Source organism: Petaurus breviceps, unplaced genomic scaffold, assembly GCF_028583685.1.
Source record: "Petaurus breviceps papuanus isolate PSGF00001 unplaced genomic scaffold, PetGlider_PUasm1.0 90925, whole genome shotgun sequence".
In the NCBI taxonomy this organism is placed as follows: domain Eukaryota; kingdom Metazoa; phylum Chordata; class Mammalia; order Diprotodontia; family Petauridae; genus Petaurus; species Petaurus breviceps.
This window is the reverse complement of record NW_027187380.1, coordinates 13,781,200-13,788,863: the sequence shown is the minus strand read 5'-3', so window position 1 is coordinate 13,788,863 and position 7,664 is coordinate 13,781,200. Positions and strand designations below refer to the sequence as shown.

Genomic DNA, 7,664 nt, shown 5'->3' with positions numbered 1-7,664 from the left:
CACTCCAGTATCTTTTCCAAGAAGACCCCAAATGGGGTCATGAAGAGTTGGATATGACTGAAAAATGACTAAACAACAGCAACAAAATTCAATTCTTAAGAAAATACTTATAACTATCTTTATGTTAATATATACATTTGGTTATTAAAATGTACAGTTGCCATACAAATAATAAATAAATAATTTTTACATTCTTCTCAGTAATACAATCCTCACCATTTGTGAAGAATGTAAATTTTTTTAAAACTCTCTAAAACCTAGTAAATGTGGAAATTGAAGAAGGGGAAGAAAGAAACATGGAACACACTATTCCCATTTTCTTCTTCCCAATTGTTTAAAATATCATGTGAACCACTGTTTTCAGAATAGCCTGTAAAATCTCAAAACTCAGAATCTTCTTCACTGGTTTGAAATAATTCCACTGAAGACTATATTGGTGAACTACAAACACTGTTTCCTTTTTCTGTAGCAGGAAATTCTGTTTTGTTCTTTAAATGTAACTCTACATTTTTCTTCTGTCTTCCTTTTTTGTTTCTTCCTAATCTAATTCTGGGCCCAGAATCAGGAAGACTCATCCTCCTGAGTTCAAATCCAGCCTCAGACACTTACTAGCTATGTGACCCTGGCTAAATCACTTAACTGTCTGACTCAGTTTCCTCATCTGCAAAATGAGCTGGAGAAGGAAATGGCAAGCCACTCCAGTATCTTTGCCAAGAAAACCCCAAATGAGGTCATGAAGAGTCAGACAAGACTGAAATAACAAAAATAATACTGTTTTCACTTTTTGGTGCAGCTTCTCTGAAGATAAGCCTTTGAACTTCAACTTCCTTAGGTTCTTTACTAGTAAGACTGATAACCATCTTTACTGGAATTGTAGGTTATTCTAGTGAATTGCTAATGACTCTAAGATGATAACCATAAACATGTGGTGAACTGCTGCCTTTTTTCTTCGAATGTGTATCTGGAAAAAAGTATACTTGTCTGATTTTTGTTATAGTTGAGACACATCTTTAATGGTTTCATCAAGATCAGAAATTTGCATGACTATCTCTAGAATATACAGGCAGCATCTTTTTTCTCCATAATGGGAAGTCTGATCAGCTAGGCAGAGTGTGTCCTGGGGACAGTCACTAAATCCTTAGCCCTGGCCTTCTTCAAGCACCTGGTAAGTGACTTAACACTTAAAATTCAATCCAAGTCATGTGCAAGTCTAAGAACTCTTTTTTTTTTTCATTTACAATTCCTTAGATATTCAGAAACTTCTGGAATATATCCTAAGGAAGTTGAAGTTCATGTTATTCAGAAGTAATTGCACCAAATCCTTCTCCACTAGATTTAGTACACACACACACACACACACACACACACACACAATCCAAATGTTCTTTGAGTTTATTTGTTGAATTGTAAGGACACAGACCACATGAAGCAAAAGAACTTATGGACTCTGAACTGAAGGCAGCCTTTTGTGTACTTTATTGATACTGGAATGTCCCCAAAGGCCATTCTTGGAGGTGTGGTGCAATTCCAATTGTTTTTCTGGTTCATTCCTTTTCCAAGTATTCCTAATATTGAGAGCGAAAGATCCAATACTGCATTTTACTCTTCTGAGTACATATTGCTTTTGTCATCCATAAAGTTATGTACTAGAAGTCATAAACTAATTTGGACATGAAATCATTAACAACTTGATACTCAGTATACTATGCAAAGTTTCTGTGTTTTTTCACTTAGAAGATGGGCCTGAAGAGCTTAGTATTTTTTGTGAGTAGTGCTCACACAGCCCTCATTTTGTTTTCTTTTAGCTTGGCTAAAATTGGTTCACAATCTATTCTGGGTTTTTTTTGTTTTGTTTTGTTTATCACATATATACTTCTGCAGACTAGATGTCTCCTTATTCATATCAAAAAGACTACTGGATTTAGGAAAGGAATAGTTTATTCAAGGTATATGGGACAGCTGAAGGTAAAATGCTTTGTTATGGTGACTTGTAACACTTACTCAAACACTTACTAGTTGTGTGACCCTGGTCAAGTCACTTAACTCTGCCTCGGTTTCCTCATCTGAAAAATGAGCTGGAGACAGAAATGGCAAAAACCACTCCAGTGTCTCTGCCAAGAAAATCTCCACTGGGGTCATGAAGAATTGGACACAACTAAAAGCGATTGAACAACTATAAAATTTCTATTTATACAAAGGACTTTTTGAGTCTTTTCCCACTTTTCTTATTCTGCTTGATTTCTTGATCATAAGCAAGTCTTTTTTTCTTTTGTTTAATATAGTATTTCATATCATCAGTATGAAGAATTTTCACTCCCCACTATAAAGCATGTAATAGTATACTATTTGAAGGAATGAATGTATTAATTCTCCATAATAACTTTTTCAACTAATAATTTTTTTCACTCATACATCTGGAGTCTTGAATGAACTTTCGTCATAGTTGGAATGAGATAAAGTATTTACTCTGATATATATGTATGTAACTGTATCTATATATGTATATATGTACATATATACACACACACATATACATATACACACATACTGATTCTGGATTTTCAACAAGAGAAATACATCTAAATGTCTGAGAAAACTTAGCTTCCTTTTTATTTGAAATTAGATAATATATCTTTCCTCAGAAATTTTTCAGTACTCCCTCTTTGTTCCTTGAGGTCCCTTTCTAAATTTTTTCAGAGATCACAGTAGATGGGAAATTAAGGTAAAAGACTTCCCCCCAGAGTGGCCTATATTTAGGATTTTCTGATTTATTTTCTTTTTCACAGTGTTCAAAAAAGGTTTTTCTATCTCTTTCTCTGGATGCCATCTGCCTGGTGTGGCCTTTTCTGCAGCTCCTCTTGGTGCCAACTTTCATGGCAGCATATGCTGTGGTCCACATGCTAGGGATACCTCCTGTGGGTTGCAGTTCCTTCAACAGAGCCAAGACTGGGACTGGTCATACATAGATTTAATGGTGGAAATCTAGTTAGAAAAATCTAATATTCTTATTTGATGTCATGAAGCTAAGTAGAAATCATACCCATACCCAGTAAATATTGTCAAAACTCCATAGGTATGCAGTATAGTTTTTTATTTTGTTTTATTTTGTTGGTATGGCTATAAATACCTAGAGAGAGCTATTTCTAGCTAACTGAACAGTTTATTAACAGGAAATAAAATACAGAAGAATATAGCTTTTATTGACATTACCCAATATATAATTATAGAGTTTCTATTGATGCCTGACTAATTTATATAGCTAGAATGTGGGAAACCCAATATTACTATTGGAAATTATTTAGGTAACTAGAAATCCACATTCACATAACATAAGTAGAATGCATGCTCAACATTGTAATGAGTAGGCTCTAATTTGTTTTCTATTGTTTTAAATAAAGAAGCAGATCTACTTTTAACTAATGGAATAAAATAAAAACAACAATAACAATAATGACAATGATAGCACTTACATAGTACTTTTAAGTTTCTAAAGCACTTTACAAATTTTATATCATTTTACATATGTGTATATGTATATATGTGCATAACAACTCATAACAACCCTGGAATAGGCAAGAAGATATCTAATCAAGAAGATTAGAGTTGTACTCTGACATTTTGTCAAGTAACTCTAAAAGATTAGAGTTGTACTCTGACATTTTGTCAAGTAACTCTAAAGAATTCCTATTGATGTTTGATTGATATAAGTGGCAAGAATGCTGGGAACCTAGTTTGAGAAACCAGAGATTGCCATTACAATTCAGGTGCTGTTGTTGAATTGTTTCAGTCCTATCTGACTCTTTGTGACCCAATTTGGGGTTTTCTTGACAAAGATACTAGACCACTTTGTTGTTTGCTTCTGTAGCTCATTTTACAGATGAGGAAACTGAGGCAGACAAGGTTAAGTGAATTGCCCAGGGTCACACAGATAGTAAGTGTCTGAGGTGAGATTTGAACTCAGGAAGATGAGTCTCCCTGACTCCAGGTCCAGCACTCTTATCCACTCCACCACCAGAAATCATGTTTGTGTCTAAATCGAATATTGGGAAAATACCAAAAAAAAATGTGCTTTAAATTGTTCATCACTGCTCAAAATAACTGGAAGATTTGAGCACAACCCCACCTTCCATTCCCTTAATTGATCTGTAAGAAATAACTTTACCCTTCCCTTCCCTTCCATTGATCTGTAAGCAGGTATTTTAGCATAACTTTTACCCTTCCCTCTCCTAATTGATCCATGGGTGGGGGTTTCAGCCTAGGGTAAAATCCCTGCTCCATTCTTCCCTGTTCCCTGCCCCCCCCCCCAGGCATTCCCCATCTCCACCCATGCTGGGTTCCCTGTACCTCAGCCTAGGTGAACCAGGGAAAATTCAAATATACACTGACCAATCACTGATTGTAGTTTCAGCTTACGTAACCTGACTATTGTAATCTCTTTAAAAACCGGCATACTGTTCATGCCAATTTACTGTCTGATTTGGGTATGTGACCCTGGCAGTCCCTTGGTATTAAAATCCACTTCCAATTTTAATCTCGGGGATCTTCTGTCTTGCTCCATTATGCCCAATGGAAGTATCTAACAAAAGGAGTGTTATATGATAACTAGGAACTAAGGAAATAAAGTAGGTGACAGTTCTTTCGAATTTTGGATTGCTGCAAATGGCAATATACTAGAATCCTTACTATAAAAACACTATAAGAAATCATGTACTTTACCTAGAAACTATTGTAATGGATATCTGAGAAATAACAGGGCAGCAAAGCCAATTATAATTTAGGAGTGTTTATTAACCAGCTGGTGACTGCCTCTCAGAGGGAAAGACAGCCCCAAGCTTTCTGTTAGACATAATTTTATAGACAATGTAATTGCTAGCAACAGAATATGTTTCTAAGGGGTGCAATGTCTTTAGCATTGTTTCTACTGAAGCAAAGCATTCTCAGTATTATTCTTATTGAAACAAAGCCTTAGTATTATTTCTACTGAAGCAAACAGACCTGAATCCATGGGAATTTGTGGCATGTTTCTAGCAACACAGGTGAAACATTTCTTTACTATTGGAGCCTATTAGGTGGTTTCCAAGGAACCTAGTAAGGGTCCCCTCTAGTAGGTTTAAGGGGGCTCTAGTGTATGATTTCTGGTGGGCACTTCACTATATATTGTAAAAATAAATCTGGTTTACTTTATTTTTATTATGGTTTCAGTAAATAGCAAGAAGGACCCAATTCTAGCTAATAGAATGAAATATTATAACTTCAAAACAAGATACATCAGTAAAATACACTGACATTTTACCATGTGCCACAAGAGAGGTCCTATACATTTTGGATTGGTGAATGTGCATTAAAAATTGCTGGACTTGGAACCAAAAAGACCTGAGTTCAAATACTTTATCAAACTCCTCAAACACCTACTAGGCAAGTTACTTAACCTCTGTTTGCCTCAGTTTTCTCATCTGAAAAATAGGGATCATAATAGCATTTACCTTTCCAAGGTTGTTATGAGAATCAAGTAAGATAATGGGCATAAAAAGCTTTGCAAACCTTAAAGTACTCAATGAATTTTAGCTATTAATTGTAGTAGTAGTAATGGAAATCTAGCCTGAGTAAATTAATATACATAATAGGAGTCAGAGATATAATAGGATATTTTATACACACACATATATGTATATATATATGTGTATATATATATGTGTGTGTGTGTATATCTATATCTATATGTCTATATCTAAAAGGAGTTAGAGTTAAATAGAATATTATAGATAAAACTTAGCATATATCAGAACACCAACTAGTTTGCTCCTGGTTGTTGTGTAGAGCTATAAATTGATAGAAACTTTTTTTTTTTTGCCTTTTGGAGGGCAATTGGGGTTAAGTAACTTGCCCAAGGTTACACAGCCAGTTTTTTTGTGTGGGTGTTAAGTGTCTGAGGCCGGAACAGAACACAGGTCCTCCCAACTCCGGGGGCCAGTGCTTTACTCACTGTGCCACCTAGCCGCCCCGAAACTTTTATTTCTAACTAATGGAGTATAATATTAATGGGAAAGAAGATGGTTAAATAGAACACATTTATGTATTGAAATTGCATTACCTGTCATGGAGAGTTTCTATTGATTTTGGATTGATTCCAATGACTAGAATACAGGAAACTCACCCAGAGAAACCCAATATTAGTAACATGTATCAAAATAACTAACTGGAAATCATGTATAAAACTCAAATATAATATGTTATCTAAGTAGAATGAATCCTTAACATTGAAATAAATTTGCTTTAATTTGCATGAATTGATTTAAGTAGTGAAAAAGCAACTGTGTGGGTTGCGGAGACCCTGACCCAAATTAACTACTCAGAGGTCTCTCAAAGTGAAGGTAGTTTTATTAGAATCTCACGAGAATTGAGCAGTCCAGTCTCTGGGACAGCACCAAGTGAGAGGAGGCCAAGGTACAGAAGCAGAAACTGGGTTAAATAAGCAAGGATTACCCGTCCCTCCCAAACATTAACCTAATTATTACTAATGAGGCTCTAATTTTGTTAGATAACATACATAATACATGAGGTTCACTACGAAAGTACAGTAACAACCTCAGAATACCGAACCCCCTTCAGTCCAACCTAGATGTTAGTCTAGGTCTTAGTCAGTCCTTATCTGGGCCTGAGTGTCCCAGGGCCGCTGTCTACTTTCTGATTGGTCAAATCTACCTTCTGCTACCAACATTACTTCATTTTTAGTATTATCTAGGAGTTCTCTGGGAACTCAAACTCCTTCCCAAGGCTACTGTCTGATACTTTTTATCAGTAGTCTTATTTCAGCCATTCTTGCAGTTCTATAGAAACTTAACCCTTTGCTACCTCTCAACTACCATTCCTTTCCCCAAACTAAAAACACTTCTAATTTGGTCTCAATCCAATCAATTGTATTAATACTCAATAGCTATTACATTACCTTGAAATACACAATGACTTACATATATATATATATATATGGAAGCAGTATTGAACTTAGTTGCAAAATATAAGGAAGTAATAAAAATATATATAGGATGTTCAGAATGGGGAAACTTCACTGCAAGTCATCCCTCACACATCTATTTATAGGTAATGAAGGAAAATTTCCATAATTTTGACCTTGCAGACTCCCTGAAAGAGTCCCTGGACATACTTTGAGAACCATTTCACTGTTGCATTTCAGTTGTTCTTGAATTGATTATCAACAGCTGGAATCTTTGAAACACTGTCAAAGAAACTCAATGTTACTATTAGCAAGTATGTAATAATAATGAAACATTTTCATGAACCCAACTAATCTTCCCCCCTTTTTCTTTTTATTGTTCTATATGACTGGGAAGCCATTCTAGCAAATAGCTAGATAGTTAAGTAGAAATTATGTATTTAAGTATGATAACATTGTCACAAGTTCAATAGAAGTAAGGCTTTTTGTTTCTCAACATTAAAAATTTTTATTTCTAGCTAGGTAAGTTAATGTTATTGCTGGGGAAAAAAGTAATACAGATATACTAAGTTCTATTGAGCATTCTAATGGATGTGGCTTGCTGCAAATAGCTGGAATTTGATTCTGAAATCTAACTGAAAAGCTACATTATTACCATTAATAAACTATGTAGACTACTAGAAATCACATACATAATTTCAGTGAAATCTGT

The 7,664-nt window shown here is 35.0% G+C and overlaps 1 pseudogene; it reads right to left on the bottom strand.

Annotated features, from left to right (window-relative positions):
* Positions 1–250: 250 nt before the first annotated feature.
* On the bottom strand, positions 251–2,899 carry LOC138152783 (protein DBF4 homolog A-like; annotated as a pseudogene).
* Between the last annotated feature and the right edge of the window lie 4,765 nt (positions 2,900–7,664).